The sequence below is a fragment of the Schistocerca americana genome, chromosome 4 (genome assembly GCF_021461395.2).
Source record: "Schistocerca americana isolate TAMUIC-IGC-003095 chromosome 4, iqSchAmer2.1, whole genome shotgun sequence".
Taxonomy (NCBI): Eukaryota; Metazoa; Arthropoda; class Insecta; order Orthoptera; family Acrididae; genus Schistocerca; species Schistocerca americana.
The window spans coordinates 303,214,847-303,238,057 of NC_060122.1; the positions used below are offsets into that span (position 1 = coordinate 303,214,847).

General features: G+C 41.5%; 2 pseudogenes; both read right to left on the reverse strand.

Annotated features, from left to right (window-relative positions):
• Window positions 1-825: 825 nt before the first annotated feature.
• LOC124614521 lies at window positions 826-888 on the reverse strand (annotated as a pseudogene).
• Window positions 889-13,606: 12,718 nt separating this feature from the next.
• LOC124614601 lies at window positions 13,607-13,724 on the reverse strand (annotated as a pseudogene).
• Between the last annotated feature and the right edge of the window lie 9,487 nt (window positions 13,725-23,211).

The following is a 23,211-nucleotide window of genomic DNA, read 5'->3' on the forward strand; positions in this document are numbered from 1 at the left end:
GAACAACTGGCCGCAAACAGAGATGTCAGGGTCGAACATACGTAGATTGCACAGCTCAAGTTGTAGCAGCTGATAAGCGGCGTGTAGCCACGCGTGTTACGCTGGATTTCGAGTAAACAATGAAATAAAATCTGATCCGATACGAAATTACACTGAACGAACGCAGCCAGCACCACCTTGAAGATTTTCTTATCATAGTAAAATTAACTGTCTTTTCACGACATAGGATATTTACAATAAATAGCGCCAGATGAAATCTTAATGAGTAAATTGAAGGAACGGTACGGTCAAAGCACTGTTTTATTTTTATTTCTGTCGCCACCTGCCCGTCGCCCGGATGCACATCCATGTTTCCGTTTTGGTGGAGGCTGTCATTTTGTTACTGCCTTCACTCAGCGTCTCCCTCCCACGCAATACAGCTCGCCATCACCACGCTTTTCACATGCCGCAGATTCCTACGGTTATCGTAATAATAGCAAAAGATTATACAAAATATTTTGATATTATCAAGCAACTGACAAGTATCCTGTATTAAACAGTGATAGTACAATGAAATGAACACCCTTAGCTGCTTACAGGCGTTAACATACATCAACGGGGACAGATGAAAATATGTGCCCCGACCGGGACTCGAACCCGGGATCGCCTGCTTACATGGCAGACGCTCTATCCATTCTTTTTTTTTTCGTTATTGATCGTTGTGTTTGGTCGTTGCGGAAGTCGCAGTACATCCTGTTCAAGTTCTGTGGTTGATCCTTCCACTCAGTTTTTTATTACAGAGGCCAACCGGCTTTCTGACCGAACACACTGAGCTACCGTGCCGGCGAGGCCATGCTAATCTTCTCTGTATCGTTCCAATTTTAGTATATGTACCGCCGAAGCGAGTACATCCATCTGAGCCACCGAGGACACAGAGGATAGCGCGACTGTAGGGATTTATCTCTGGCACGCCTCCCGCGAAACCCACATTCTCAACGTATTGTCCCGCACTACATTCGTAGTGCCCCCGCCCATTATACTCATTACTCGCGGCGCGTTGCCGATTCCCGTAAGAGTTCGGGCTCTGTTTGTGCATTCGCACAGAAAAAGAAGATGGTCAAGTGGCCGGTGAGCCTTAACTACACTCCTGGAAATGGAAAAAAGAACACATTGACACCGATGTGTCAGACCCACCATACTTGCTCCGGACACTGCGAGAGGGCTGTACAAGCAATGATCACACGCACGGCACAGCGGACACACCAGGAACCGCGGTGTTGGCCGTCGAATGGCGCTAGCTGGGCAGCATTTGTGCACCGCCGCCGTCAGTGTCAGCCAGTTTGCCGTGGCATACGGAGCTCCATCGCAGTCTTTAACACTGGTAGCATGCCGCGACAGCGTGGACGTGAACCGTATGTGCAGTTGACGGACTTTGAGCGAGGGCGTATAGTGGGCATGCGGGAGGCCGGGTGGACGTACCGCCGAATTGCTCAACACGTGGGGCGTGAGGTCTCCACAGTACATCGATGTTGTCGCCAGTGGTCGGCGGAAGGTGCACGTGCCCGTCGACCTGGGACCGGACCGCAGCGACGCACGGATGCACGCCAAGACCGTAGGATCCTACGCAGTGCCGTAGGGAACCGCACCGCCACTTCCCAGCAAATTAGGGACACTGTTGCTCCTGGGGTATCGGCGAGGACCATTCGCAACCGTCTCCATGAAGCTAGGCTACGGTCCCGCACACCGTTAGGCCGTCATCCGCTCACGCCCCAACATCGTGCAGCCCGCCTCCAGTGGTGTCGCGACAGGCGTGAATGGAGGGACGAATGGAGACGTGTCGTCTTCAGCGATGAGAGTCGCTTCTGCCTTGGTGCCAATGATGGTCGTATGCGTGTTTGGCGCCGTGCAGGTGAGCGCCACAATCAGGACTGCATACGACCGAGGCACACAGGGCCAACACCCGGCATCATGGTGTGGGGAGCGATCTCCTACACTGGCCGTACACCACTGGTGATCGTCGAGGGGACACTGAATAGTGCACGGTACATCCAAACCGTCATCGAACCCATCGTTCTACCATTCCTAGACCGGCAAGGGAACTTGCTGTTCCAACAGGACAATGCACGTCCGCATGTATCCCGTGCCACCCAACGTGCTCTAGAAGGTGTAAGTCAACTACCCTGGCCAGCAAGATCTCCGGATCTGTCCCCCATTGAGCATGTTTGGGACTGGATGAAGCGTCGTCTCACGCGGTCTGCACGTCCAGCACGAACGCTGGTCCAACTGAGGCGCCAGGTGGAAATGGCATGGCAAGCCGTTCCACAGGACTACATCCAGCATCTCTACGATCGTCTCCATGGGAGAATAGCAGCCTGCATTGCTGCGAAAGGTGGATATACACTGTACTAGTGCCGACATTGTGCATGCTCTGTTGCCTGTGTCTATGTGCCTGTGGTTCTGTCAGTGTGATCATGTGATGTATCTAACCCCAGGACTGTGTCAATAAAGTTTCCCCTTCCTGGGACAATGAATTCACGGTGTTCTTATTTCAATTTCCAGGAGTGTATATATTTACTAAGATGGTATCTGTTCTTTCGGACATGTCCGAACAGATATCATCTTAGTAAATAAACAGTGATAGTAATTTCTAATTCCATGACACTTTCGAGACTCTTAGTTTTTATAAGATTAGAATTACGTTACTACCTTCAGCTGCTAAAGGGCATTGGTAAATATCAACATGGACAGGTGAAAATGTGCCCCCCGACCGGGACTCGAACACGGAATCTCCTGCTTACAGGGCAGAAACTCTATCCATCTGAGCCACCGAGGACACAGCAGAGTGCGCGGCTGTAGGGACTGTCTCCCTCACGCCTCTCGCGAGAGCCACATTTTCACCTTGTATGTCCACACACCACATTCGTAGTGTCCCACCCCAACACACTCATTACTTGTGGAAGCCATTCTTACCAAGTCCCATAAGAGTTCGAGGAATGTGTGTGCATCCGCACAGAAAAAGAAGGTCGTGGCCGGTATTGCCAGAACTACATACTTATATGGATATGGTGTATGTTCTTTCGGACATGTCCGAAAGAAGACACCATATCCATGTAAGTACTTAGTTTTTATGGTGTTTTACTCTCCGAAAGTTAGCTGGGAAATTTGGAAGCTGATATGTGTCAAAATGTAAACTGTTGAAGTAAAATGTCTTTACGCCGAATGTCAGGCCCCAGCCTGTAGTTTCAATTGTCGAACATGTTTCCTGTTCCGCAAATTAAATAAACCAGTGCTGCATCTATTCTTTTAACAGTTTCCACGTTCGATAAAAACATATTTGCCTTGGGACAGTAATAATGAGGGTAGCGTCCTCGGCTTATTTGTTTCGTAACTCTACCGTAAATAATCGCGAGCAAGTCGAAAGAGAGAGTAAGCGAGACTAACTAACATGTTTAGCAACGACACGTCTGTCTGAACGATCACAACGCTTAGCAGATCTGTCAATATACAGAGTGCTCCCTCCAGAGAGTCGTCAGGCGCAATTTCTCTGGGCTTTCGGCAGATATTTGAAATATGTAGCTGGACTCATCCCAAAGACATAGTGTTCAGCAAGTGATGTCCAGTGTTGACGGAAAGAGTCGGTTTGTTTCCCTTGACAAATATAATGGTTTTGCATGCGAAATATTATATGCCCATTAGACAAAGCGGTTCCAGATTAGTCTAGTGCAATACTAGTTTTATAGATATGTATTAACAGCGACGGTAAAACGCTAAGAATAGCCTGTACTCCTATAGCGACTGAGCAGTGCTGCAGCATGGCTGCTGTCCGCGCGAGGTAGCCACGCGGTCTCGGGTGCCTTGTCACGGTCCGTGCGGCTCTCCCCGTCGGAGGTTCGAGTCCTCCCTCTATATATCCTAATTTATATCAGGTATATTTCAGGATATTGGTAAGCCCTGGCTATAGAATGCCGATTCCGTACTAGCGACGGCAGCTTCATTACATTGTTTTGCAAGTGGAGATCGACATCAGAATCATTCAGTAGAACTAAATCTGAAAAATCTTCTCATAAGGTTCTCCAACACCGAAAGTGTACACATAGCATGTCTGTACCTGTGCCGTCGAGTTCTTTGGGATCACCACATGGACAAGTTTCGTGTCTTCAGGTAAGATGGTCAAAATGGATTTTTCATACTAACCACAAGCCTTTTCATAGTTTTAAGAGAAACTGGGGACTAGTTTGGACCAGGAATTCGAGAATCTCTTTTTTAAGCCCCAAATGTCCTTGTGATGGCATTTAAAGTTGTTAAACGTCCCACCACGTCAAGCGATGTTTGAAAGATTTTTTTCTTTCCAGTGTGGAAGAAGGGCATGTATTATTGTTAGATTCTTAGGGCTGTGAGCGTGAAAGACCCATATAGAGTATCATACTTGGGAACCAGGAGCTTGTTCATTTAGGGATACCAAAGGTCTCGATGGTACAGGTACAGCCGTGAAATGCATATGGCTTTCGGTATAGGAAGAACTTTGTAAGAAGATTTTCAGATGTAATTCTGTTAAATGATTTTGATGTCAGTCTCCACTTGATAAACAACGTAATTCAACTGAAGTCACTAGCGTATAATTAGTTCTTTTCGCCAAATCTTAGTAATGTACTGAAATATGTCTGATCAAAATCTGATTATTCAGCAACAATTTGAAAGCATGCTGAATTTTGTTTTACACTGTTTTCCAACATGCATATTAGAGCAAGAAATTTCGTTAATTTTATGTGCATGATGTAAGAAAACGTTATGTTTTAAGCATTTATGTACAGATTATCATTATTGTAATGATTTTCTATCAAAATAATAAATTATATGGGAGAGGGGGCGGCAGTTAGCGGCCACCCGCATAATCTTGTTAGAATTGCCATTAGATCAGACAGCTGTATTCTCAATGGCACTACATAGGAACTTACGCAAAATTTAAAGGCTATTCGATGAGTAAAGTGGTTCAAAACAGAATTGTAATATTTGACCTAAGCAAATATATCATAAACTACTGTTGCTGTAACCCTAAGGATTACATTCAGTTCAAAAAGAAAAAAAAGTTTCGGTCTATTGTCAGAGGCAACAGTTACTCGTAATAACATTAGTACTATTATTTCCCAGCAGATAGCAGCAGTGTCTTTAGCATGCACAGATTTATTAGTTCATACACTAGCCACCAGAGGCTCTGTTCTGGCACATTTTCCAGAGTAAAAAATTATTCTTTCTTTTGCTCCACAACTGTTGCATATATGTGCACCATCAAATGATAAAGTTTGTTGGTAATAGATTTCGTGTATTTTACAACTTTATCTATCGTCAGTTTAATGTCTTACAAAATAAACCATATAAACACGTCGCTTTAAAAAACATGCAAAAGATGGGTACTTGGGTCCATTGTTTTTGTCATGTGTTTTGGTCTTAAGTGACACTGAGTCACATTTCTGACCTCCAAATGCGATCTTACTGTGGGCTCAAATTACCCATAAAATACACATTCATTTGCAAAACTAGATCGTTGTTTGTAAAATGTAGTTTATGCAAGGGTTTTCGAATAATTACCAATTATAAGACGAGGGTGCTCTAATCCAATGCGCAGCACAGAGTCCACCAACAAGCTCTAGAAATGACCATTGTCGAAGGATATTTTGCTCTACAATTGGAAAAAGAAAATTTCCAAAACAAGTGAAGAAAGGTTTTTACAGACACTTTAAAGCACAACACATCAGGCCAGTGGTTCGTATTTTGTGTGAGTGGGTACTTGCTCAAAAAAAAGAAAGGGTCCCCCTTTGTAAGCATCATTCAAAATGATTCATAAAATACAACTTATTTTATTAAGTGCTCTTCCGTACGAAAGTCACTTGTACAGTGTGAAAACTATACTGCACTTTGTGTGTGACAAAATAAATGTACTTAACAACGCCTTTAAAGCTAGTTTATGGGTGATGTCACAGTAAATATACAAAATAACAGTACTATAAGTCGATCTTCCAATGTTGTTGATCTTAAATAAGATTTGAATGAATGTGAAAAAGAAACACTTTGTTCATTAGATCAGGATCGTCCAGGAATTATAACAAGCAAGTGAATGAAGTGCACAAACTCTGAAATTAGCCCCCTTGTCGATTCATGCTTTTAAGAACTCCTCAGCTTCCCTTAAGTTATTTCCCTACTCATTTTGTCTCTTCAAAAGTCGCATATACGTGTCTCTATCGCTTATTAGTCTTTCTCCATCAAATTCATTTATGTAAGAATTTAGAATTTTATAGACACCTGTACGATGACCAAGAGAGAATTTTTTCCAATGATTTAAAAAAAATTGTCGAATCTACTCTTCAGTGATGACATCAGCTGGTTGAAAACTTCAAAATGTGATTTTCTGATAAATGCTTGAAGCCTTTTCAATTTGATGTATTCTTTATTGCTTGATCGAGACATTTTGGAACTTTGTGCTGATGCAGAAGTTTAGATTTGTCAAGAGCAAGATCAGCAGCAGCTTGATCACTTTAATGCCAAATTTCTTCAAATTTAAAATCATGAGAAGTACTTAAAACATCAATAGTTCCTTTGTTTGTTCATAAGATTCAATAACATATAGATTAGACTTCTGTAATGCTCTGTTTAAAATTTCTACTGGATAAAAAACTACAATAGTCACTGTTAAATTAAAATAGCACTCAAACTTTTGCAAATAATAATAGTGTTGATGCTTTGGTCGATACCATCGTATCAGTTTCCTTCAAAACAACAATCACAATTCTACGAAATTTTTAATCGTAATACATACCTTGCTAGACAGTGGGTAAACATTTTCCAGTTTCTTTCTCAACTTCATTCTGCATCTCTTTGAATTGAGCACAATATTTCAATGAGTTCCATACAAAGTTTATTAAATCTTTCACTATTTCGATGTGTATTCCTGTTAGTAAAAGGTTTTCAATCCCATCCTACATGATCAGATTAAGATTACGAGCATTACAGTACATAACAATGCTAGAGTCTTCTTTTCATATTCTTGACTGCAATCCTGAGACTTAGCCAGAAACATTTTATGCCTTATCGTAACAAGGGCCTTTGTCATTTGAGAGTAATAATTTGTGTAGGACTAAAATGTCTCTGATCGGGTCAAATAAGGTTTCTGCTCAGATACTACACATACAATAGAATCCAATAAATTATTCATTCACTGTCAAATCTTCAGGAAGGTACTGAGGCAAACAGAGACTTGCTTACTCTGGGATCTGTCACAAGTTTTATCCAATAAAACTGAAAACTATTCACCAGTTTTGAGCTTGTCCATGATTCCTGACAAGACTGTAGTGGGCATCAGCACGAAAATTTCATTTTCATCATCGTTGTGAAGCCACCCGTAAATCTGTCGTATCAGCTAACTGCCTCAAAAAGTTGTTAATTTTCCCCTTTGTCGAACTTCATATTGGGAGGACCTATCTTGTCAGTGCTTTTAATGCGCTGAGTATTTTCAGTAACGGATTTCAATTCTCTGTCATTTCTTTCAACTGAAATGATAATACCGATTGAGTGATGTTAGTAATTTCGGCATTTGCTAATGCTTTGGTGCAATTAAAAAGAAAATAACTTGTTACATGAATCCATATCCGCTTTTCTCCATGTTTCCAGTTTGAAAATTCATCATCACCACAAGTTTCTTTTTTTTTTTTTTTTTTAATTTTATGACCAGTCTTTCGGAAATGATTATCAAATTTTGTTCACACACTTCAATACAGATTTGACAAATTTATCATTATGTTTCTTCAGTTGACGCAACGGATGACATTTCATCCAATAACAATTGCAGAAATAATGTGAATGCTCTGTATTATTTCATTTTTCATTTATATTTGAGGTACGTATTATTTCGAAAGTTCAAAGTCATGTTTGTCAAAGATGACGAACTGCTTGTTAAAGCCACTATAATCCTTTTCATAAAACAGAAATTTAAACTTCGTATTTTCGAGTATATAATTATAACGCCACATACTTGGATTTACACTGCGGTTATAACTTGATGTAAATAAGAATAATATTTGTGCTATTCACAATTACTAATTTTTTTAAAATAGACGAAAAACTCGATGAATTTGTAGTACACTTATGGTTTTCAATGTCCGATGCCTCAACATGCTCATCACAGAAGGCTCTGAAGCATATAGTTTTCAAAGGTGGTGCAGAATTCTCTTACATATTCTGCTGTCTAAGTGCTTCCTCTATGCTGTTCTTGTTTTTCTTTTGCTTCTCATCATGAATCTACAAATGTCTGTTTTAAGTGGTTCTACAATGAGCCTTTCTACAATGAAAGGGAAACTGTTCTGCCTGTTGTAGAAAGTATCTTACTTTACTAATACATTCTTAACTAACTGGGATAAATTTCACATTTTAATATGACAGTAGAAATATTGAAGGAAAAGACAAATGTTTACTAATATTCTTTTGCTATAAGAGCAACGGAAAATCCGCTAGTCGCGACCATAGACAAACTGTTCTTTCCATTGCTCCACAGCCAACATTTTATGGCTTTGGCACCTCGTTTTCCTGTTACGGTCTTTTGCGTCCAGTGAGTGGTTCGGAAAAGCCAGCTCACCCTGCAGTTCCCTGCTTATGGGCTCTCTTCGTGTTCTCTTGATGTTGACAGAGTTTACGAATGTGACATTCAGTTCCCCAGTGACTACTGCAGCTGTGTTCCTCGTATTTTTCGTCATAGTCATATTTAATGGCCGTCTATCATTTACTCAAAACACACTTTTGTCGGCCTTATGGTTTAGCAGGTGATCTTTTTCCAATTTCCTTGTGTTTGGTGTAAATCTTCGATACAGTGTCTCTTGACACACCACCATACGAGCACCAAACTTTGGCTCACATTTGAATTCAGATAGCTCTGACGTGATGCACTCACAACTACATGAAACGCTGTCCTGACCACAACTGACACTTGCAATGTGGTGAGGACATTGCACGTGTCCACTCGTGGTCAGATACAACAGCAAAACCTGCAGTCTGGGTTACCATCTGTATTTACGTTGAAGTATGCGTTTCTTGCGATGTTTTCTTATTTTTCTCCAACCCCTGAATGCCATGGTCTCTGTGGTTAGAAATGCAGCGCCACGCAAGTTCTCTCAATGTAGATAACTAAAGTAAAGCAGTCATCAATCCAAAGATCGTTTTGAACACCCGGTGCTTTACTAGACATGACGCTGTTGGACATGATATGTTGATGCCAACCTCTGACTTCTGAACTGACTTACCCAGCGATCTATAGGGAGACATATGGTTTAACGTGAATTCCAAACCATGGTGTATGTATATTTCCCCAAATTCAGAATGGACACTTTACCCATTTTGAATTTTTTTATATAGGTGCTATTACCCACTATGTAATACTAACGGCTGGCCCAGTGGTATGTAAATGCTGAAAATTATTCCCAATCCTTGGAAATTTTTTCAATGTTTCTGTGACAATATTTGTTAGGTATGGCGCCCTAACTTTTCAACATAAAAGCATGTGTTAATGATTTGTATAACATTTTCAGTAATTTCCTACAAATATATGTTGCCTTCTATCATGTTTAATATTTTTTAGCATACTATCTTTGTATTTTTTATTTTGTATCTGTAGACTTTTCTGTAATTCGAAATTTCTATCCTGCTTGCTCAAAACGGAAGAAATGGATACTGAATCACTGTGAAAAAGAATTAGACTCAAGTTAGTCAACTGTAAATGTAACATGTGCCTAAAGTAAATTAACTTCCCAGAAAATTAATATGTGAAAACTAAGCTGTGTCCTAGCAAGTGTTCTGTAATTTTGGAAATCTTATCTGATTTGAAAAAAGCTTAATATTTGTGCCTAATATTTTAAAGGAAATAGGAAAAATAAAAATTTGGTCTCAAGCAGCCATAGCTTATATACTCGTAAGTATGTGAAGTTAAATGAAAGCTTCCCAAATATCTTATTCAAAATACATAAAGATTCACATGCATCTAATATTGTTAGTTACTGTATAGTCAAGTTTATTTGTTGGATATGATTTGTCAAATATTTAGGAGTGCTAGGCAAATGGTTGCTTTGGTTATTGTTAAACTTTTCAATGGCTGTTGGGTTTTACCTATATTCTGTAGACTGTTATTTATTCATTTCAGCTAATTAAAATATAAGTAATTTAATTTTACATGTCTGCATGGCATTCATAATATTATTATTATTATTTTTATTTTTATCATGTTCTTATGTTGTTATAGCCCACCTAAATATGAAAAGCACAAGAAAAAGTGGAGCATCAAATCGAAAGAGAAGAAAGACAACGAAGTAAGCATTAGCTGTACTCAAGTTTGTGAAAGTTCCTTCAGAGATGCCAGAATCTACACCAGGCTCATCAGGTGTGAATGGCCAAAACCAAGAAGAAGCTGAAGTGGTACAAGTACGCAACACTGGTGACTTGCTAGAACCTGTAATTGATACTAGAAATTCATCAGCTTTACATGCTTCTCACGCGACAGCTGAAACTATGGCACCAGAACAAACTGTACTACATCACTTGGGTCAGACTGTTCGGAACCATTGGAAGATGCCTGAAAAAATAGATTGTAACTTGTATTCGTTGTTAATACGTTGAGGTCTAGAAGGCTTTCAGTACATTAATACACACGTCACTGAATATCCAGCAGTTATTTATTTATTTATCGAATGGTAATAAAAAATGCATTTACACAACATTTGTGGACAAATGTGCAGAATCACAATGTCATATATTGATTGCTTAATCCGATGCCTGGTGACGCCCATTATCGTTCGTTTATGCATTCAAAGAGGATAGTTAGTGATTATATGGTAGACTGACTGTAAGGGGACATTACAGTCACCATTTGTAGAACCAGCCCATCCCCACTTTGCATTAGATAACTGCATCTGGCTTGTCTGGTTCGAAGCCAATTCATGATCCTCCATTGACATCTGAGATACCGAGTCGTTGTATCTGCATATAATGGTTCCCGTCTAGATGTTTGTTTCCAGAATGAAATTTTCATTGTGCCGCGGAGTATGCGCTGATATGAAACTTCCTGGCAAATTAAAACTATGTGCTGGGCCGAGACTCGAACTCGGGAGCTTTGCCTTTCGCGGGCAAGTCATCTACCATCTGAGCTACCCAAGCACAACTCACGATCCGCCTTCACAGCCTTAATTCCGCCAGTACCTTGTCTCCTACCTTCGATGTTTGTTGATTTCAGACGACTGCTCCCAATAAATTTTCCATGAATGATGACACAAAAGAAGACGCATCAACAGTGTTTGCTGTGCACCATTAAGATTTCCTTGATTTCGAACGTTGGTGTCCCGCTTGTGTAATACCTCGATGAATGGGTAGTTGAAGACTCTTCGGAATGTTGTTCCAGATCTTCAGGAGAGCTACTTAGAGCTGGATCAAGTTGCTACACACAATCAAAATTTTTGCAAATGGCAGGAGTTTTCAAAAAGAGCAGGCTATTAATAAAAAAGAGCAAGAAGTAGTGCCAAAAGAAAAACCTGAAGCAAAATGGTGTTTATACTCCGAATATGTCCTGTAATTACCTGCACTGCCTGATTGAGTTGCACATCTACTTTAGTACTGTGCATGCTATTAATAATAATGAGCGTATGACATCGGTGGCCGAGAGACCCCTCGCGGGGCGGTTCGGCCGCCGCTCCACAAGTTCTTTAACGCCACTACGACGACTTGCGAGTGAATGAGGATGAAATGATGATGAAAGACACACAACACCCAGTCATCTCGAGGCAGAGAAAATCCCTGACCCCGCAGGGAATCGAACCCGGGACCCGTGCGCGGGGAGTGAGAACGTTACCGCAAGACCACGAGCCGCGGACTGCAGACTATTGATTAAGGTCGAATAGCAGCATTCAGCAACAGATTATTAAAGGCCTAAGGCTGCATATTTTAAAACACGAACATTCGCTGTGGAATGGTTTTGGTGCACATTGGCAAACGATGAAAATGTTTTACACACATAGTTGACTTATTCTCCTTTTAAAGCGTAACTATTTTGCTTCTGTTGTTGCTTGTTTGAGAACACAAACTCACCAACTGCATCAGTGTTTTACTCCTCTGATGGGTTTAATACTTGGTGGCAACTGAAACCCAAAAGTCGCCATATGCTACATACATAATTTTTTTTCTTTTTTGCAAATGGAAGATTCTGGAAAGAAGACTTCAAAAAGGACAGACTACTGATAAAAAAAAGAGCAAGAAGTAGTAGAAAAAGAAATAAAATTGTAATGACATTGTTACCAGAACGTTTGATATAATAAGATTCCTGGCGAAACAAAATTTGTCGTTACGTGGCCACAAGAAAGCTGACACCAGTGCCAATAGAGACAACTTGTTGGAATTGGTGATCTACTGGCCAAATCTGATACTATTCTCTGAGAACATTTAGTAAGAATAAAAATGGGCCAAAAATTTTCACTTCTCATGTCATTTCATGTCCTCAAATTCAAAACGACTTTGTTGAAGTTTTAGGGAATAAAGTCCATAAAAAATATCATAGGTCTGATTAAAAAGGCCAAGTATTATTCAATGATATTCGACAGTACGCCGGATATTTCCCACCAAGATCAAACAAGCCAAGTATTTAACGATACGTGATGACCGAGAATCGAGAAGTATGAGTACTGGAATCTTTTATAGATTTCATTGAACCAAAAAACAAAACAGCTTCCACACCCACGCCATCCATCTGTTCATAGAGCTCACTGTTTCATTTGAAATACGTGGTTGTGAGGCAATATTTAAACAGGTCTGCCTAGTTAGAGTAATTCTTCATGGAAAAATTCTAAGAGCAGGAATTGGAAACTGTAAACAAGAAATCGAATATTTAGTTCCGGTGGAGGTATGGCAGAGAGGAATTAGCTCATTTCCACAAGCATCTCAAACGGATCAGTCGGAAGATTCAGTTTACCATGGAGGAGGACGCAGACGGAGGACCGAATTTTCTTGATGTACTAGTTTTCAAAAAGAAGATGGCAGCTTAGGCCACACACTCTACCGAAAACCCACGCACACAGATCGTTACTTACACCGTGATCGAACCACCGCCCACAACAAAAGCGAGGCCTCATAAAAAAGCTGGCGGATGGAGCAAGGAACACCGGCAAACCATAGCTGCTTGTCGCGGAGTTAAAATATCTTACCGATGTACTGTTCAAGAATGGTTATTCGTCCACTGAGGTAAGAAGAGTCTTAAGACCACAGTGGAGAAATCATAGTGATGCTCAAGCGCCGGTGAAATCGAAAGTTTTCCTGCCTTTCATTGAGGACGTTACCGACCACGTAGGAAAATTCTTGAAAAAAGGGAACATCGCGGTAATTTACAAAACCACCCGGAACATATAAAAAAGCACTCCGTCGTCAGGTCACGAGTGGCCTACCGGGACCATCCGACCGCCGTGTCATCCTCCGTGGAGGATGCGAATAGGAGGGGCGTGGGGTCAGCACACTGCTCTCCCGGTCGTTATGATGGTATTCTTGACCGAAGCCGCTACTATTCGGTCGAGTAGCTCCTCAATTGGCATCACAAGGCTGAGTGCACCCCGAAAAATGGCAACAGCGCATGGCGGCCTGGATGGTCACCCATCCAAGTGCGGACCACGCCCGACAGTGCTTAACTTCAGTGATCTCACGGGAACCGGTGTAACCACTGCGGCAAGGCCGTTGCTCGGAAGATATAAAATAACCTAAAATTGGCTAAGGATGCTCGCAAACTGCTGGGAAAAGGAGGAATTTATTGGATTCCGTGTAGTTTTATGGAGGTGTACATGGGTACAATAAAAAATAAAAGGTCAAGAAACGACTAGAAGAGCTCAAGGGCAATTGCAGAAGGGAGGAGAGTGACAGATCAGCTGTTGTGGAAAATGTTATGCTGCCAAGAGACCACCACATTCATTTTGATAGGACCCAAGTTCTAGCAGCCACAAGCGGATACGATAAAGGGTATACAGAGAGGCTATAGAGACTGTAAGACACTCCACGAATTTAAATTGGAAAAAAATGGCGTGAAATGGAATGATATTTGGATAACGGTGCTGAAGATGATGTGTACCAGTCTTCCACCATGGGGTAACAGCAACAGCAGACGATAGCAATCAACAATGGTCAACTGCGTTCGGGTATTCAAAACATGCGATGTCACGCCACTGCGCGGAAGCGCGCGTAAAACGGAATTTTGCAGAGGTCATCAGCAAGCCAGAATGTGAATCAGACACTGAAAGAAGCTACGATCCCTTTCGAAAACGTCGCCCGTAGATGGGGACAAAACGTTGGGTTTAAATGTGAAATCCATTCGACCACGGCATAAACTCTCGAAACATTTTATTAATTGTTTCGTTTGCAGCCGTGGAAGGTTTAACACATGAACGGACACAGGAACCTGGAAGGTCGCTATGCAGTCATTTTCATGTCTACATGTCTTGGGTCTCTGGCAACCGGTGCTCCATGAAGTTAATGATGCCCAAAATGTTTGCCAACACAGGGGCTTACAAACGTCAGTATGCTCGGAAAATAACCATCCTACAGAGAGTATTGGAAGTGGAAGAGAAGTGAGAGGACTTCACCTGAAGCTTTAAGTTACCCTATAAGCTTGTGTGAAGAACATGGCATTTCTGCTGAACCTCCAAGCTTGGAGGTGCATATCTAGCGATGGACGCAGAGATACTGGTTTATCGCACAGAGACGATTTAAAACAAAAGATGTTTTCTTCATTAGATTGACTAACAGCTGAAATTCCAGAATTTGGACAAAAATGCTTTCTTAAGGGCTACAATAATACAGAGCGTTGACGATGAGGAATGCAACCGTCTCAAGCTTCTCGACGTATTGACAGAGAAGAGTTTAAGCTTGAGTGCATACATCTACAAGATTTTGTAGCTACAATATACCGTAAGAGAGATCTTATTAATCCTGGCCCACTGAGTTTATTAAAGTTTCTTTTTTTTTTTTTTGCCTCCAGACTCAAAGGAGGATTACCTAACGTAGCTATTATGTTGTATCATCGCATGCATTTTATAGTAAGTGTAGGGAAAGTTAGTGGTTCTGTGAAATTCGAGACTTCTTGCTGATCCTGAATATCTTTGTCATGATCGCTATATTTCATGTTCATCTGTGAATACGCTCTACTGTTCATAGAGTGATGTCTTACGTGCTCATATCACACCTCCTTCCTGTAAGGGAGATCACAAAGACACTTGCCAGGAAATTAAAAGGTGTGACTATAATGTTGCATTCAGTTAAATATATGTTCAAACTCCTCATATATTTTTCGTTTCTCTATGAAAACACTTCCTATTTTTGAATATATCAATCAAATCCAAGTAAAATCGCGCAATGTTCATTCTCGGGTCACAATTTCGTGTAAAAAGGGAAATATTTTCAGGGCATTTGCATTGATATGACATCAGTTATTTTCTCAGTTGCATAAAAAAGCAGAAGGGGACTTTCAGACTTTAATATGTATTTGCAAAATGCAGACGAAAAAGTACACAACACACTTGGTGTCAATGAAAAATGTTTGTATTCTGTAAGATAGCCTGGAGTTATCTATAAGAGTTCCAAAACAAATTTAATAAATATCATACCTTCTATTATTTTTTGCGAGTATTAGTCAACATACGGAAAACAATGCCAGGAACGCAGCAGTTCATTTTCCATGGCAGTACTTATAGATACATTAACGTTTGATATAATGATTGAAATTTCTTGCTAAATGGCCCGTGGGTGATAGGTTCAAGGAAAGCGAGAAATTGCAGGCGATTTCATTGAGATATGTAGCGGACCCTATCAAATTGCTTTTATACAACAGAAAGATGTAAAAAAATAATAAAATAATGTCAGTAGGTACTTATGCATACCATGGTCATAATTTTGATGTCAATAGTACATTTTTATTTCATTTCATTGTTCTCTATTTGACAAGATACCTAGCACATTAGAGGCGAACGAATCAACGACGTAGTGACGTTCTGACGTTCCTTTTCCTGTTTTTGCAGCATACGTGAGAATGTCTGCTGCGCTCATCCTTGTGTTCCAGGTGAGATGAGACGCATTCCCTTGAATTACGCAAAGTAAACTTAACTACGACACAATCGCTAAAGGGAATATTAATAAATATTATCGACAGTTCTAGAAAACTTAAACATTCGCTTTAAATCGCTAGACAAGGATATTTCGTCACAATTACTACGCCACTGATTTTAGCCCTAGCTGTAGATAAGTCCATTTTCTCAATCAAAAGCCTTCTTCAAGTGACTGTTACCTCTACAAAATAATATATGGCTGCCGCCGAAATATAACAACATGCTTAAGTTAATACATAGTCACTCACCCTCGAAAATCAGAGTTGTCAAAAAAATCTACCACCTTTTTCCCATACCCCACAAGATATCTATCTCTGCTATAGACTCTGCAAGGGTTGCTATTAGTCTTCCAAATCTATTGGACACTCATTTTAGGTTAAATTTTTCGGTTAACAAGTGCTGTGTTACCGAACTGACCGGCTCCCACCCAAGTTCAAGCATTCCCATTGGCTCATTCCACTCTTCTTGTACTAATATGTTCCTCCCTGCTACTAGCACTTTCCTCCTTGGTGTCGCTTCCTGACATGAGTACTCGTTAGTACTAGTTTCATCCTAATGCTACAGAAAGTTTGTATGTCAAGGTAAGATCTTGCGAGTGGTGGAATTCTCCTGAACCAAAATATACCTGGTTTAATTAATCTCAGACTGTAGCTAGTGGTAAGCTGAGAAAGAGGAGCATACCTGTCCATATGCAGGGCAAAGGAAGTGTCTACTGAGGCCCCATTCACAAGGAATTATTGTAGACTAAATACACATTAAGTACTCACCACACTTAAACTAGAATATTATAATGTATTGCTATGAAAGCCTGTTCCCTATGGGTTCAAGTGTTATAAACTATTTACTTCTCAGTGCATAAATGTATATATTTTCTTTATTGAATCTGTCTGAAAAATGATTTTTTCTTTGCTGTTACAGACACTCACACAAATAAGTGATATAAATAATATTCAGAAACAATTTGTTCAGCTTAATGGAAATCATAGAAGACACAAAACGTTGTACAGGGACAATAAATTCAATGTCCTATCATCTTTTCATAAACATTAAACGAATAATACTATGCATTGTCAAATTTCTCTATTATTTTTTGCTTAGTTGCAAAAATCGTGATGCACCAAGAGGTCTCACATCGGATGCCAGAAATCTATGCCATCTCATTGCTTTTAAGTGTTCTATTTACAATGGGCTCAATTCAGGTCACATTTTCTCACATGATATGGAGTATAGATTAATTTTGAACTGTAACACAAAAAACTGTTTTCTTGTCCATATATTACTGCACTTCAGATACCTTGATTATAGAGCACCTGCTTGCATATTAATTTTAATTAATGTATTTTGTCCACACTCTACACTCATGATAAAAGTGGTGGAAGAAGCAGTACTTTCCACACACAATTATCAGTAATTAAAACACAAAAAGAGGCTAAATCTGTAGCTACTGAAACAGGCCAATATTAAGGAAAACATTATTCACTTTTTTACTCACAAATTACCATTATTTATTTTTGCAATAGATATAGAGGAACACATCACCACATAGCCAGCTTGAAAGAAAAAAAAAAACACAATGTCCTTTTGAAGTGAATTAGAATATTGTGGTTTCACAAGAATTTGAACAAATTGGTTAAAGTCATATCTAGCGAGGTGCCGAGGTAGAACAGGGTTTGTACCTCTTTAATTATGACGAATTTTGCGTGAGAAGGAGACATGCACTCGACCCCCTCCTTACCTACCACATAATTAATTACGCACACGACAGTAACGAAAGGAAATGATGGTGGACCCTACTAGTTGGTAAAATAAGGAGTGCACACTCACTATAATTTAATAGAAATCGTAATCTATTCAGAGAAAAAAAAAAGAGAACTTTATCGTAATACACAAGAGGAAATGGGATTCTGCATATGTCTACGAAATGACATGCGGATTAAATATTATAGTGAGATTTATTATATATCAGAACATAAAGGCACATGATTATCGACACAAACAGTAGGTTAAAGGATAGGGTATACTGAACTATTATGAGAATAAGAGATGGCTCGAGAACAAGGAGCTCCTACTCTCTGTGATGCAATAGAACGATGATGACTGGAGGTCCCAATGAATCAAATATTACTCTCCCGACTACATTGCAGTACCACGATTAGTAGTGAGAGCTCAAATGGGATCGCATGGAGAAAGAAGCAAGGTGGACTTGTAGCAAAGCGAGGGTGCATGCTGCTGAGGGATTCAGTATAAAAATTATAGGTCCTACAATGCCGAAGCCGCAAAATACTGTACCAGACCCGAAATCTGCAGCACGTAGTCGGCAGCCAGTGTTCTGATGATGTAGGCACCGACTTCTGCTGTGCAGCAACTCTGTTTCAACCCCTGGCGTCGAAGGCTGTCCGAGAATTCTAAGTTCTGCCGAAAAAGTGCGAACAAGTCGCAAGACTGTCCGACTCTGACGAAGATCAGATCCCGAATGCCCTGCACCCACGCAACGCAAGAGCGAAGCCAACATTGCTCAACTCCTCACTATCTTCAAAAACCGCAAATTAGCATTCGGTGCTGATTCCAAAATTCCTTCACATCGTGTCAGAACATCATTAGCGCCAATAGCGATCGTTCCCTCCAATTTCGAGCAGGGCTTTATGACGTGAACTAGCCTCAGTTTAAGTTGACCAGTCATGCCTCTACTATTCAGATGAGGGCACGGAACTTGCCGTTTGACCAGCTATGAAAACAACATGCCTAGACCACCGGCCAGACAGTCGCGCCCAGCAGGGCACAGTCCACAAGTATTCTCAGAATCTTGAGGACAATGCAGTCAATCGGTGCCAGGAGTCTTCATTCTGGACGCGCCAGAACAGTAAACACATAAACTGCGGCGGCTCTCAGACGTCTCGCAGGTCGTTTCCGCCCTGCACACAATAGGCGAAACTCGACCGATGTCAGTCATTCCACCAGATGCTGAAGCCCATAGATGTACGACCCTCTCAGCACTCGCAGAAGTGCAGTCACCAACCGGAAATGCAGTGTGCCGCATCCTCCGGCGCTCGCCTCGCACAGGCAACCCAGCGAAGTAACCCAACATGCATAGAAATCAAGTGCAAAGTATTTGAGCTCTCAGTACAAATACTCTCATTACAATAACATTATTCATCCTCTTACCAGCATGCAATGACATAAAACATTAATAAAATTGATGAAAATGAGAGCCGACATGCAAAAGAGGGCATGTAACCTATCACTATCCCCCCAGTCACTTTAGATTATTTTTGGTAGTGGTTCACTCATTTGACAGAGGTAGTGTGTCAATCACTCGAAAAGATTCTGTCTAAACAGTTTCCAAAATGTCACAGCAAATTGGCAGTTTAAAATGGAAAGTGATGACAAAATGTAAGGTGTAATTTTTCTTGTGTCTTTGCCAACATCTTACACACATTGACGAATAAGCCACACTCAGCATAGATTCAGAGAACCCACTGTCATTCATGGACATACTCGCACAGTCAAACAATGTTGAACAAATGCCAGAAGGCCAAGTTCGAAGCTGCAATAAAATGTTGACCTATTGGATCTGCAAGCTTTTCATTAAGATAACATTTAAGAATTAGCTACTGGTGTCCAATTCAAACACACTCTTACTTCTGCATGAAGCCAAAAAAACAAACAATATTTCTATGCTTCATGGTTGAACATTTAACCACACTCACGCCATTTCCCTAAACAGAAAGGATGATAATTGTGATTGATTGACTGATGGTCCATTCACCACTAATCAGAACTGTAACCGTAGATATCCTGCTCACATACACAAACAAAATTACTCTCATGTAACTGTGGCTTATTGTTGTGTATAACATTTTGTAACTATTGGCATATACACAAGAAATTTTTACACATACTGACAACTGACAGGCATCAACATAAGGGAGATAGAGAGATGTGTGCACCAAAAAGACAGAAATTTTGTAAGTATGCTTGTGTGATCGAAGATTATGTAACATAGTGTGCCTCACAAAGAAGAGCTTGTTCCAAACTGACATGGTGATAGGGAACCAGGATATCTTGAACATGAGCATTTATATACAAAAAAGGAGACTGGAAGCTATAAAACAAAACAATATATGTACAGTTGACATTGTACGAGGGTTGTTTTTTAAGTAAGGGCCGTTTTTATTTTTGAAAAAAGATACAAATACTTTTGTAAAACAACTTTTATTTTCTGATTCTACACACTTTTACCTATTTTTCTACATAGTTGCCTTGTTTATTTAAGCACTTGTCATACCGTACAACTAAGTTTTTAATTCCCTCTTCAAAGAATTCGGCCGCCTGCTCCGACAGCCAAGAGTTCACGGCCGCTTTCACTTCATCGTCGTTATTGAAGCGCTGCCTGCCAAGATGGTGTTTCAGATACCGGAAAAGGTGAAAATCGCTAGGAGCAAGGTCGGGGCTGTATGGAGCATGGTCCAAAACTTCCCACCCAAAAGAATCAATCAAATCCCGAGTCTTTTGAGAGGTGTGAGGCCTAGCGTTATCGTGCAGGAGCAAAACTCCTTTTGTCAGCATGCCGCGCCTTTTGTTTTGAATTGCTCTGCGGAGCTTCTTTAGAGTTGCACAGTAGGCATCTGAGTTGATTGTCGTTCCTCGTGGCATAAAGTCCACTAGCAAAACACCGCGCCGGTCCCAGAACACAGTTACCATAATCTTGCGCTTTGACAGTGTCTGTTTGGCTTTGACTTTGACAGGTGAGGTTGTGTGTCGCCATTCCATCGATTGTCGCTTGCTTTCGGGAGTGATATGGGATACCCATGTTTCATCTCCAGTGACAATTTGACTCAACATGTCATCCCCTTCTTCCTCGTAACGAATCAAAAAGTCCAATGAAGTGGCAAATCTCTTCCCTTTGTGGTCCTCTGCGAGGAGTCTGGGTACCCACCGAGAACACAGTTTCTTAAAGTTTAGGTTTTCAGACACATTTTTGTACAAAACCGATCTTGAAACTTGTGGAAATTCCAAAGAAAGAGTGGAAATTGTGAATCTTCTGTTCTCACGAGTCTTTGTTTCGACTGCAGCCACCAAATCATCAGTAATCACAGAGGGCCGGCCTGAGCGTTCTTCGTCATGGACGTTTTGACGGCCATTTTTAAACTCTCTAACCCATTGACGCACTTTACCTTCACTCATTGCATTCAAGCCATTAACTTCTGTTAACTGACGATGAATTTCTGCAGCTGATAGGCTTCTCGCGGTCAAAAAACGTATCACTGACCGTATCTCACACGCGGCGGGCGATTCAATAATCGCAAACATTATAAAGTAGCACAGCGATGCGTACACGTCAGCTACAGAGCTACAACCTGCATCTGCGTGAACGGGAAGGATGCCGGCAAGTGGCGCGGTGGCTTGTTGCGGCGTCCGCGCGAACTACGGGACTATTACTTAAAAAACAACCCTCGTATTTCCATTTTCTAATCTCTGAAATAAAGCCTGGGGGGGGGGGGCAAAAAAACAATGTTTTCACTAAGGGCATGAATTTTACTGTGTTCACGCAGTTGTTTGAGAGAAAAAAGTTGACCATAACATCCTTCACATGCTAACATCACACAACAAATCACGCAACACGCGGATAATGCCGCACTCGCCTGTGGAGCAGGGTGGTGATTCCTGGCGTGGAAAAAGAAGCGCCTGCTGGCAGGAGTGCGACTAGTGGTGTGGGCCACCAATCTAATGTTTCTCGGAACCAGAGGCGGAAATGGCATCCGGAAGTATCTCCAGTCGTCCTTCCCTCTCTGTAGAGGCGTTATTAGTCGACAGGAAGCTCGTAGGGTGGTAAGACAGCCTATTGTTGATTTTCAGTACTGTGCTGTATGATGGCAAGCACATGTACTGGCTCTGATTGTCATTGAGAACTGCAAGACAGGGGACAGATCCATAGGACATGTAGTTGGCTGTCCGAAGACAGTAACACTTGGTCTTATCTAGACCGAAAAATTGCAATACAGGATACTACTCTCAGAGTGGCTCCAACACTCGTGGAGTCATCTGATGGAGGTTGAAACAAGGACATCAGATCGCTCGGTGTGGCCAATTGCTCGGAACTGCTCTCTGTAGGAGAGGAGATAATCACGACAAACTACAGTTCAGCAACACCCAGCACGGAACTGCTTTGGGCATGTAGTCTGGCCTATTATACAGGGTGTTAAAAAAAGGTATGGCCAAACTTTCAGGAAACATTCCTCACACACAAAGAAAGAAAATACACTCCTGGAAATTGAAATAAGAACACCGTGAATTCATTGTCCCAGGAAGGGGAAACTTTATTGACACATTCCTGGGGTCAGATACATCACATGATCACACTGACAGACCGACAGGCACATAGACACAGGCAACAGAGCATGCACAATGTCGGCACTAGTACAGTGTATATCCACCTTTCGCAGCAATGCAGGCTGCTATTCTCCCATGGAGACGATCGTAGAGATGCTGGATGTAGTCCTGTGGAACGGCTTGCCATGCCATTTCCACCTGGCGCCTCAGTTGGACCAGCGTTCGTGCTGGACGTGCAGACCACGTGAGACGACGCTTCATCCAGTCCCAAACATGCTCAATGGGGGACAGATCCGGAGATCTTGCTGGCCAGGGTAGTTGACTTACACCTTCTAGAGCACGTTGGGTGGCACGGGATACATGCGGACGTGCATTGTCCTGTTGGAACAGCAAGTTCCCTTGCCGGTCTAGGAATGGTAGAACGATGGGTTCGATGACGGTTTGGATGTACCGTGCACTATTCAGTGTCCCCTCGACGATCACCAGTGGTGTACGGCCAGTGTAGGAGATCGCTCCCCACACCATGATGCTGGGTGTTGGCCCTGTGTGCCTCGGTCGTATGCAGTCCTGATTGTGGCGCTCACCTGTACGGCGCCAAACACGCATACGACCATCATTGGCACCAAGGCAGAAGCGACTCTCATCGCTGAAGACGACACGTCTCCATTCGTCCCTCCATTCACGCCTGTCGCGACACCACTGGAGGCGGGCTGCACGATGTTGGGGCGTGAGCGGAAGACGGCCT